The sequence below is a fragment of the Antrostomus carolinensis genome, unplaced genomic scaffold (genome assembly GCF_000700745.2).
Source record: "Antrostomus carolinensis isolate BGI_N321 unplaced genomic scaffold, ASM70074v2 Scaffold26748, whole genome shotgun sequence".
In the NCBI taxonomy this organism is placed as follows: domain Eukaryota; kingdom Metazoa; phylum Chordata; class Aves; order Caprimulgiformes; family Caprimulgidae; genus Antrostomus; species Antrostomus carolinensis.
In genome coordinates, this window is record NW_010334053.1 from 5448 (window position 1) to 17727 (window position 12280).

The following is a 12280-nucleotide window of genomic DNA, read 5'->3' on the forward strand; positions in this document are numbered from 1 at the left end:
TTCCAGCACTCAAAACAGTTGCATTTATTAATCAATAATCTCACAAGTGTGTTGGAGAAGTCATTTTCCTTTCTTATAGGACTTTGTTGTGGTCATGCATTTTTCCCAAACCTTGAAAATTGCCTTAAAAGCATTGCTTGAACATTGCCACATGACTGATTTTACAACAAGCAACATTTGTCATGCTTAAAATGACTAACCAGTATTAACATTTAACAGCTTTTCTGTGTGATGTATAAGCTGTTTTACTAGTTATGTAGCAATGATATCAGTAAGCTAAGTTTTATATAAAGGTGCACAGAACTAGGAGCTTCCCAACTAAAAAGGTGGATGCCTGTGAGGTAGAAACAGTATTCATACAAGTCAGAAGGGGCTAATTAGCACCTTCTATGACAGGTATTTTAGCAGTTAATGCATTTCTTGAAGTTTGAAGGCTTTAATACAGAAAAAGAAAGCCTCTTCAGGAAAAAGGATCTACAGTACACTCTGAGGAGATGTAAACAAGCAACTCCGTTTGTCAATTGCTTTAAGAGCCCATCTGATGGTGTGATTTCTGCCTCTGATAAAACATCCCTACATTTCTCTCTGCTGCTAGACAACCAGCAGATTGATCTCCAGACATCAGGTCTTTCTTCATTAACGTCTCCATGCTTTGTTTGGTGGGAGAAACAGTGCAGGTTTCTTTTGTGCAGAGTCTTGATCTTTGATGAGGCACCCATGTCAATTGTTTGGCCATAACCAAAGTGGTTTTGGCTTTACAGGTGCTGTTGCTAGTGCATTTATAACTGGTATTTTATGCCTTTTGTTAAATATTTCACACACACAAGTGGCAGTGATTGAAATTTAACATGCACATTTTCCAAAGCATAACCTAAAATAAAATACTGTGTAATGTAAAGCAAGACAGATGTTTAAAATGTGCTTTTTAAGGACATACTGTGGGTTTTCATGATCTCTGACATTTGATGCTTGCCTTTTGTTGTCTTAATACAGTAATCTTAATGGAGTTTCTTTTATGAGCCTAAATTTTACATTTTATTATGCAGTTATTAGCCTTAAATTTTGCATCTTAATGAAAGTCTTGAGATATATTCCTCAAACATTTTGTATCTAAAAGTAATGGTATGGATATCTTAAAATTCAGTAATTGTTCTGCTAAGCTCAGGATGGCTTAACTTTTAGAGAATACACCGTGTTACCAATGCAGAGGTCGGTTTTACTGAGGTAACAAGACCTTTCCTTCTTGACTCTTATTCCCTTGTAGTAAGAAATTTGGTTGATTGAGCATAGCATGTAGAGGCAAGGCAATAACTTTCCCTCTGTATGGGCTCAAGGAATGATCTTTATATTGCTGTGGGATTCCAGAAGAGATAATGCTGCTGAGGACTGTCACTTAGATGTTATGATTTTGCTCTGCTATGTAAATAGGTTTGTGTTTATACTACAGAGCCTGGCCTTATTAGTTGTAAAATAAATATGAGATATGAAACAATGTTTTTCAGAAGATTTCATATCCAGAAGTGTCATTAATATCTATATTGACTCCTGAAGAGTCAGCCTCAGCAAGAAGAAAACAAAAAGCTGGGCAGATTTTCTTCAGTGTGAATGTGGATATTCAGGGCAGGTAGTTAGCTGTGCTGGTACTGTAGAAGACTCGTATCAAAGGGAACCTTAATGCAGCTGCGCTCTCTCTGAGCTGGGTTTGAGTCATGCAGCCCAGAAGAGATGGGTCTTTGGTTTGGGAAAGCAGTTCAGCTGTGCAGCTGCTGAGGAGGATTGAACTGAGCTGTCAGTCACTGACCCAGATACCTGCACCCTGCACTGTCTGACGTGGGGGTGTAACACTGTTCCTTTGTATGAGGTGCAAGCGGTGGGTTGTCAGGTCCATGTAACTGATTCCTTCCACCTGGGTGAGGAACGTTGTGACCCACCATAAAGCAATAAATACAGCGTGAAGCCAAAAAGGTTGAGGACATAGCTGAGACCAACTGTGCCTTTATTCTTCCTGGGTGGTGTGACTAAAGGGAAAAGAGTACATTCGGTATAAATACAGCGTTATTCTCAAAAGTAGCCATTTAGTTTTATACAACAAACCAAACTGTATTGCTTCTCCTTTTCTTTCTCCCGCCCCCCAAATATAACAATTTCATTTAGCCTTACCACATCAAGACTAGTTGGCAAGAAACAAACTGGAGTATTTGCAGTTATTTTACACTGTAGCAGTTTGTTCACTGCTGTCCCTGGAGGCCTAAAATGCTGTTTCTTTACCTCTTAAAATCCTATTAGTCTTACTTTCTCCATCATTATGAGGGTGATCATGTTTCTGTTCCTCTCATTAAATCACAAGCTGTCTTAATTTCTTTTCATTTCCAGCCCAGACATTTCTTCCGTAAAAACAAATCCTGCTCCCTCTAGTTTGAGTATGAATGATTATAGCAAACAGGTTGTGACCTATATAAATAAAATCAAATATTACCAAAGCTTTACTTTCATATATTACTTCAAAGGTCAAAATGAATATCAGGACTAACCAAATAAGGTGGATTTTGCATTTTCAGACTGTTTGAAATAAGAAGCGCTCATCTAATGGATATTATTATGTATTTCATGTAGTAACACTATTACTAAGTAAGTCTTGTAATTTTCTTTATTAGGATCCATACTATAGATTTAATGACATGATGTACAGATGGATCTCACTGGATAACTGGACTTACAGCAAGACATTCAAAACTCCTTTTGATGTCAGGTATGCAGTAAAGATATGTCTAAAATAGTTCTGTGCCATCTTTCATGCAAAATTGCTAGTTAATCCATCAGCTCAAAATCTGCTTAACACTTTTGTATCTAATAAATTATGCAACAATGTGCAGCTGCAAAACTGTTGCCAAAGAACCACTTCATTAGTTGCTTTTCCTATTTTTTTAATTGTTAAAAATTACTTATGAATTGCCAACTAAGGAAGGATAATTGGAAGCTGTCCCATCTGATATCTGGTGGGTATGTGAACATGCTGTGTTGCAGACTAGAGCCACTTCAGCTGTCATCTTAATTTGACTGTTTAAAGATATAATGTAGCCACACTAAGTCAAACATTTTTGGAAGGAGTTGAGACAGCTGCTGCTAAAGATAGTAGTGACATACATTTTTATATTGTCTGTCTCCTGTGTGTTGTTAACTCTAGGTATTCTAACAGTTTTTATATGTATGTTATCTTCTGTAGGAAGTGGCAGAAAGTGAATTTGGTTTTCGAAGGAGTAGATACAGTAGCACAGATCCTGATCAACAATATCACGCTTGGGAGAACAGACAACATGTTCAACAGATATGTAAGTGAAGTGTTTGTTTCTGAAGGTGCTTCTGGTTTTTCTTTAAGCCCTTTTATGGCGAGCACTTTCCGTACATTCAGGTACATATAAAAATAGGTCCTTGGATGCAGAAACTGTTGACCTGAGGACTGCACATGTAATCAGATAACTGTTAGAAAGAGAATTGTACTTACCGTTTCAGTAGCAGCAGGGTCAGATCTAGAGGTGTCTCGGTTTTGCTAGGATAGAGTTAATTTTCTTATTAGCTAGAAAGCACTGTTGTGTTTTCAGTATGGGATTTGTTTGAAGAAGAATGTTGATAATGTACAAGGACATCCTGTTTGGGTAGTTTGTGAGTGCAAAGGACTGGGAGGGGGGAAGTGTAGTAATTAGCAAAACCCAGAACTGGCATTTGGATACACCAATAAGATATTCCATGTCATATCACATCACATCATATTCAGTATATTAACAAGGGCTGGCCAGAAAGCAGGGGGATTCTCTAGTGGCAAGTGGTGAGCAATAGTACTGTGCATCACTCTTTGATATATATATATAAAATAATTATTATCATTGCTATTTTAATTTTATTTTACATTATTATTAAATTGTTCTTATCATCTTACAAGTCTCTTTACCTTTACCCCTCCAATTCTCCCCGCTATTCCCTGGGTGGTGAGGGGGAAGGGGCGGGGGTTCGAGCAGCTGTGTGGTGTTTGGCTGCCAGCCAAGTTAAACTACCAGTAGAGGTGAATGTGTCTTGTTCTCAATGAGCAGACCATGCAAGAGGATCATTTAAGCTAATAATGTAAGTCTTGCTTCTTGGGATCTGTCGCAGCTCCAAAAAACCATAAGCTTAAATCTGGTTTATTAGCTGTAAATCTGCTTACTAATTGTTATTAGAATGACTTACATGTGAATACCGGAATGCAAATGCTAGTGTTGCAAAGCCTTTGTAAGTGTTTTTGATATTTAATATCGGGCTTTTGATAACATTGTCTTGTGTTTTTATTTATTGTCTTGTGCTGTCTATGTCAGCATGAGAGTACTCATCGTGGAATGATTTGAGATTGGCAAAAACATTCAAACTAACTTTATAATTTTAATATATAAAATTATTCTGAGTACTAGCATAATGGACAATCCTTGCTTTTCTTTTAAAAGAATCAATAAAAAGAAAAGTTAAAGGAAGAATGTTAGTGGATTAACTGAATTACAAAGGAAATGTGATAGTCTTTATATCTCAATGTTTACCATTCTGGCAGGTTTTATTGCAGAGGTACTGTCCTGAGACATGAGAGCTAGCTTCTGCCATCTGGGTCCCTGTGACCTTGGTCAGATTATTTAGTTTCTCTGTGACTTAGTTTTACCATCTGTGAAATAAAAAATTTCACAGAGCTTTTACGAAATTGTAATTATTTCCTATTTGGAGAGTATCTAAAGGATTGCTAGTAGCAGGCTCTGTGGAATTGAGAAGTTATATTATTTAGCCTTATTCTGCAACTTCATTCTGTCTCAGTTTGTAATGGATGATTAAATGGCCTGCACTGTAAAACCAGAGTGAACTGTATTAGACTGAGTCTAGGATTACTGTGACCCAGACTTCTGCTTTGTTCACCTGTTCCACATAACAACTATGTCTGCAGGAAGGACTCTGTGAAGGCTCTGTATGGGGGATGCTATTTGCTTTGTAATTTTCTACTGCATGCTACAGATGTAAGTGATGGTAGCTGGGCTGATCACCAGTTGGAAAGAAATTGCCAAGACTTGGCTTGTCACAAATGAACACCGTGAAGAAGAAATTAGTATTAGCCATTGGAACTGTATTATCTTGATAGGACAGGATAATTCTGAAATGGAACATTTATCCTTTTATCCAGCCACTGAAGGGGGTTTTGTAAGCCAGTGAGGAAGCCCCCAAATGCTTTATTTGGTGCTGGCTTGGAATGTGTACCTGTACATTTTGGGGATGAGAGTGCAGGTGGCATGAAATACAGCTTTGCATCATTCACGCAAAAGATAGCTGAGTGCTTTGCAGTACATAAGGTGGCAGCACAGTGTGAGTTGGAAGGACTCCTGTATAGAGCAGCTTTCTGAGTTGGAACAAGGTGTCTTTCTAAAGATGCAGGTGAGTTCTGAGAGAGTAAAGATACTCTTGCCTTCCTTATCCTTCAGGGTCTTCTGAGTGCAAGCAGAGTGCTACAGCCTGCAATGGGGGCTGAGCATGGGGAAAGTGGTTTGTCTAGAAACATCTCCTTGAATCTGGAATGTTACCATGTGTTTCTTTTTTCACCTTGAGAAGTAGCTTTTCTTTTCCTTCAAAACCAGAGCCTGTTGAGACTGTAGTTCAAATGCCTTGGAATAATATATGTATGGTATTAAAATCCCAAGGTGTCAGTGATTATATATCTCATAAATAAATGTCAGTGCTGTAAAGATTTTGTTCTATTTTCTTGACCTAGAGCTTTGATATTACCAGTGTGATCAAGGAGGTCAATTTTGTTGAAGTCCGTTTCTTATCAGCCGTTTCATACGCAGCAGAGCAGAGCAGATGTCACAAAGCATACAGCATCCCCCCGGCGTGCCCTCCACCTGTGCAGAAAGGAGAGTGCCATGTTAATTTCATCAGAAAGGTAAGGGCAGAATTGTCTGTCTCTGGCTTCAGGCTTGGAAAGAGGAATGCACCACGTGCTGTCCTTACAGATGTATGCTGAAACCTGCAATGTCACTTTATAAGTAGGGCATATTTTTCATTGCAGCTTCCTTCTCCTCTTGCCCCCAGAAACCTGTAATCTAGCATGTGGATAATAGAAGAGGCACGAGAAGGCCAGGCTTCATATCTAGGTGATAAGAATGTTTAAATGTCTGTTTTCATCAAGGAGTCAGCAAGGAGACTTGCTGCTAGGAGAGCAGGATAGGATTGGGAAATGTGTAATCACTGCATTTTGATCCACTGGGTGGGTTTAGCAATGTATGCTGACAATAGAGTTCACACCAGTGTAGATTGCCAGGGCTGTAAAAGTCTCAGCCAAGCAGCTTTGTGAGTGTTTGCTGTTGCTCATGTGCTGTGCTATTTATACTGGGCAGCTCTGGCATGTCCCGAGAAGTGTTATCTAACAGGGGACCTGTTCTCATCTTATTATGGTGTTGTGAAGTGTGACTTTTAAGTACACATTCAGTGAAAACCACAATGTAATATACAATGAATAGAGCTCAGAAACTCTGGTATAAGACATGACTTCATTGCTGTTAGAAGTTACCCAAGGCAAACTATCATTTGAGTAGCATCTCCTATATTTCTGATAGCTTTGCAGTAGCTAGAGACAATGGCTAGGTTGTCTTGTTTCGGAATTTATCTTTTTGGGTGTTTTTGCATGTTTGCCTCCACTTAAATGCCTTTCTTGTTAATTATTTTTAATCTTTTCAGTGAAGTCCTTTTAGAGCTTCCTCAAAAAAAAAAAAAAAAAATCACTGGATTCCTGTTAATCTAAACCTGGATGTCATTTCCTTTTACATTTTTTAATGGAAAGATGGACTCCATGTTGTCCTGGGAAGATCCTTCAGGATTAAGATGTTGTTTTTATTACTACTTGCTGCTACCTTTTAGAAAGTTGATTAATTCTTCTGAGTCCACCGTGTTTCTTAGAAATCAGTGCAGAGAGGAGCTTGAAGGGAAGAAGGCACTTAAACAGCTGTAGTCTTATTTATAGAGCAGGAATTATTTTAGGCTTTACTGGACTGTACCTTTAAATTTGTAAGAAAGTACCCCAGTGCTCTTCCTCAAAGGAGTTGTTTGACTGTACTTGGAAGCTGCTCCAGATATTTCTAGAAACATTTTTAGTTCCAAGTATATGGCAACAACAGCAGCAGTGTCACATTAAAAAGTAAACAAACATACTAGGACATGGCTGCTTACCATCTTAAAGTAATGGAGAGCTGTTTACATGTTTAAGGTTCAGTATTAAGTGCAGTAACGTATCTAAATCTTAACAGAAATATGTGGCAAAACGCAAGCCTTTCACTGGTAATGCACTTCCATGATACAAGTGTATTGTTCTTATGACATAGTATTTCTGATAGCAGTCTCTGATATATTATTAGTGAAACTTGACAATCTGTCAGTGATTAGTTTATTTTTTATAAAGGGAAAATTACTTTCAATCTGACTTGTTTTCTAATAATGTGTTGTCCCTATTTTTACACTTCAAATAGGTACAGTGCTTGCTTCCTGGAAGGCTCTTTTGCAACTTGATAGACAGGCAGGCTGACTCGAGCAATGCAGGGGACAGGCCAGACTTGTGCATGTGGTTTGCCAAAATTAGTATGCCTCGGCTGTAAGTTATTAGTCTCTAAATTTAGAACTGTAGGTCACTGTACAAAGACTTTAAGGAGATCTATTGTATTTGCTTTGGGGGCTGGGGCTGTGTGAAGCTTGGAGGGCAGCTGAATAGATGTCTTCAAGGGATTTGTTAACTAGTAAGTCTGACCAGGTTTGAAAACAGCTAAATGGAAAGCAGCATAGGTACTTCTCTGCTCAACCAGCATTTTATAGTTCTGACAGTTCTTCTGATGTTAGAACCAGAACTAAGCTATTTCTTTACCATGTTTTTGTTACTTTAGTTTTTGTATAAGAGAACCAAAAAAAGGGGAGAAACAGTGAACGTGACCGAACTACACAAATGCACCAGACATACACATCTCTTTCCTTGTACTAATCTGTGTTGTTACAACAAAAAGTAGGGGATAAAGTATTTCAGATATACCCACAATTTTTAACTTGATGTTGTTCTTTTAGATTACTTAAACATTTGTAGCCATCAGTTTTCTGCTTGCTTTGTCTTTTAGATATGCAATTAAGTACTGACATTACAAATGAAGATAGTTCAGAACTGAATTGAGATTAACCTGCTGTCTTGTTTTTTTAATCTTTACTGGTTTGGGGTTTTTTTTTAGGTGGTGGGCTAGGTGATGTTTTGCTGTCTCATTAATATAAAATGTTGCTCTACATAGTTCTTTAATACAAAACTTTGTTTTTTTATATAATGTAGGTAGTAGCAGCAGAGTTCTGGTCATGAAATAAGAGAAAAATACTGTAGACTCTTCTGAGTTTATGAAAATAGTAAAAATTATTTCAGAGCATGGCAATATTTTATTTCTAGATAACAAATAATTTTTATTTCTGGCACAGCATCAATGCCTGAAAAATAGGCAATTGTAACATAATCATTCTGTATTCCAGGAGCAGTGTTCATTTAGTTGGGACTGGGGCCCTTCTTTTCCCACTCAAGGAATCTGGAAAGATGTTAGGATTGAGGCCTATGACCATTATCACCTAATTTACTTTTCTTTTACTTCTTTCTTTGGTAAGTCACATTACTACTTTTTATTGTTGTTTCGCCTGTGGAATACAAACCATTTCATTGTTAAGCTTAATTAACTGTCAGTTTAGGAAAAGTTCTGTTGTTTTATTATGACTTTGTGTGTAGTTCTAACCACAGCAGTCTTGGAAACAGTACTTCAGTACAAACAACCGTGATTAAAAATGTTAGAATTCAGAATATTTTTTCGCTTGAAGATCCCTGAATAACTGCAGAAATAACTTTATATTGTATATATATATATATATGTATAACAAATATAACTGTAGTATAGCTGAGGTTAGCCCTTGTTCTTCTGTTGAAAAATTTCTTTTTTATTGGCATGTGTTTTCACCAAGACTCCCAATAAATAAGTCTCATTTTTGTCTCAGCTCCATTTAAAACAAAGGCAAAGCTGCTATGGGAATTTAGTTTTGTGTTGGGAAGACAAATGCACAGTGAGCAGAATTTCAAGAGCGCTGAGTTTTCAGGACACAACATGAAGTCTGAGAGAAGAGCAGTCCTGCTATGCAAGGATAATTTGTTAAGGCTGCAATGTGAGAGGATAGCCTTCTGCATACCTGCTACCTAACTTACCTAACCGGTTTCCTCCCTTAACGTGGTCTTTGACTTTCCTGTCCTCATTGCAGCTTAGCAAAAGTAGTTAATTTTCTGTTGAAACTTTCTGTAAGCGGTAATATGTTCCATTGTAGACCACCCGCACGCTTTCTTTCACTGCCTGTTGAGCCCAGTCTTCAGTGGAGTAAAGGCTAGCACGTGAGTCCTCTGCACTGGGTTGAATTTCAGCCCTTGGGAATAGAGTTGTTGTGTATGAATAAAAGAGGAAGACGTCACTCCCTGGCTGCTTTAAAGCTTCCTGAAATAGCTGCAGGTCTTAGCTAGAATTAACGTGACTGGAATTTCCATGGAAAGCCCCGGCACAGACTCTGGATGCTCTCTAAAATTTAGTTACAGTAAAAATCTTTTCTGGTTCCTCCCACATTCCCACAACTCCATCTTCTGGTAGGCAAAGTCTTGCTCTGTGTATAAGTGAAGAGGGTCAACCTCTTTCATTCAGCAGAGAGTGGTTTGGAACTAGAGCCAGAGCTTATTAGTATTCAAACAGAATAACATTTGAAAAATAAAAAACCAACTTGAATTTGAGCTGCCTGTGCCGTTATATTGCTCATCAGGTTTGGTGTCATAACCTTTTGATCACTGAGTCTGTAAAAGATTCATTGTTTTTGATTTCTGTGCCTAGACCCCACAGTTCATGCAGTTAAGATTGGGCTGGAATTTCTGTATGCCCTTGGAGGGGAGGGAAAACGCACTCTAATGGCTGACCCTTGGCGGGGTGGGACGGGTGGTTTTTTATCCCCTTCAGCATTTCTGAAAATTGATCTTCCTTGGGTAGTGCTGGGTGTAATATAAACTTGGGAACACATTCATTGCTCTTCATTCTACAAAAGACAGTGAAAATCACACCAGGGCTGAATGGAATTCTTTGCTTTTGGAAGGAGCTCTCTTTCACTCCTGGAGGTAGGAGGGCTAGAATATATACATGAAAAGACAAAGTAAGTGATTAGTAGTTTGTGTATACAAAAAGTGTCTTAGTTCTAGTTTTCCTTGTTTTCTGTTCTATTTGCTTTTGCTTAGATAGATGTTCATCTGTAATATTTGAAGTACAGGATTAGCCAGGCTGCGTTTGTAGATGGATAATTTGACTGCTGAAGTTAATGGGAAATTTACGCATTAATCCTGAAGGCCCTTGACCCTGGCTTGCCTTATTCAGTAAGTTCTGTAAAGGAGAGGACCCCCCGAGGTAACTGTAGAGAGATCTCAGGGAAGCCGTTAACTTGTTTCCCCCACCACACTTCCGTGGCAGAAGGGACGTAAAGATACAGCCGATCAAGTCTAGACACAATGGGCCCAATTCATCCCCAGCAAAACTCCATTCATTTTGTCTAGTGACTCTGGGATGAGTTAGACTCATTTTCTGTTAATACTAGTTTTGTTTCATCAACAAAAGTGATTGTACTGCCATGTGATTACGATCTTTCCCAAAGAGTACCATGTTCATACAAGTGCTGACTGAAAGCAAATATAATGTCTATGGGACTTGGTGGGATAAATATCCTTCCTAATGAAGTGACTAGTGTGATGGTCTCTGACTTTTGTACAGAACTCTGAAAAACCCCTGGATGGCTTCAGAATTAAAAAAAAGTGAGAGTTATAAAACATAGATCATATTGTACAGTTCTCTTCTGAGTCAGCAAATGTAAACACAGATACCAAATGCACTAAACAAGTAGGTCAGTTTCAAATATGGCCTGAAAATTGTTAAATTTAATCTGAGGTGTTTGAATTGTTTCTTTGTTGAGAGGTCATGCTAGCTAATAGGTATATAAACACAATTCCTAAATTCCCTTTTTTTCTCCCCCTTCACTTAGTAAAGAGTACTCGGCAGTGGAGTCTTGAAATTGAGTCTATTTTTGATGTAGTCAGCTCCAAGCCAGTTGCAGGTCTTGTGACTGTGAACATTCCCAAACTGCAAACACAGCAGACTTTCAGTGTGAAGCTTCAACCTGGAGAAGGCAGCATTGTGCTGCTTGTAAACATCAACAAGGTAAGGAGGTGTGTGTGGAACCCTAGCCAACTGCAAAATGTTTCCCCTGGTTTAGGCCTCCCTCCCCTTCTTTTCTGTGTTCTTGACTTTAACAACAGTTCTGTACCCCTCAGAGGGTACGAGAACAGTTCTTTTCCTCTCTAAAAATTAATGTCTGTGGGGTCATGTAGTTCAGTGTCAAGAAGATGATGAAGCCTTTCCCTTACTGCCAAACAAAAAGATCACATCATCACCGGCCACTGTTAAATGAGATACTTAGGTAGGTAACCTTTGGATACCCTGTGTCACTTAACTGGCAGTAAGTATCTTGTCTCCCATGCTATTGTTTACTGGTCTGATTGGGACTAGAATGTACTACAATATGTATGGCTCTCCCAGGAAAGAGAGAAACTGTTCCTCAAACCTTTCTCTTTCAGGTAAATAAAAGCAAAAGAGACCTATAAAGAACTTGATTGGCAGTAAGTTTGGTGGAAGTTTTGTGGAGTAGTACTTCCTTACATTGGCTTATAGTCCCTTGGGTAGATGAAAGTCATGAGGAATTTTAGACTTGTAAAGGGTGCTATACTGAGGAGAGAAATACGTTGAAAAATTATGAATTTGGTATACACCCCAGTGATGCAAGAGGAAAGAATTTGCTTACTTTCAGAAGGTGTTGAGAAGCTATCTGGTGGCAGACTTAATTCACCAACATTATTTCAGTTCTATAGAATTATTTTGTTTGTGTTTTTTTCTAGAAACTGTGGAGTTTTATCACACAGGTGTAATTAAGAAAAGATATATAGACTTGAGAGATGAAGAAAATCAGTGTGTGTGTTGACAAATAGGTAGGTGTCTTGAATTAGGCAGTGAGCGCAGCATGGCAGAAAGAAGCATGAACTTTGTCATGGCTTCTTGCTCAGAGAGCAGGGCCCTAGTTGAGCTGACTGCACAGAACTGAACGTGACAGTGGCAGGCCCAGGCCAGTGGGCAGTGTGGGGTCCCCAGGCCAG

The 12280-nt window shown here is 38.6% G+C and overlaps 1 long non-coding RNA gene across 1 annotated transcript; it reads left to right on the top strand.

The window, feature by feature from the left end:
- Positions 1 to 5884: 5884 nt before the first annotated feature.
- On the top strand, positions 5885 to 11291 carry LOC104529710 (uncharacterized). Its single transcript, XR_728063.1, has 3 exons — positions 5885 to 5941; positions 8548 to 8671; positions 11116 to 11291. It is a non-coding gene; the product is annotated as an uncharacterized LOC104529710 (long non-coding RNA).
- The last annotated feature ends 989 nt before the right edge of the window (positions 11292 to 12280 follow it).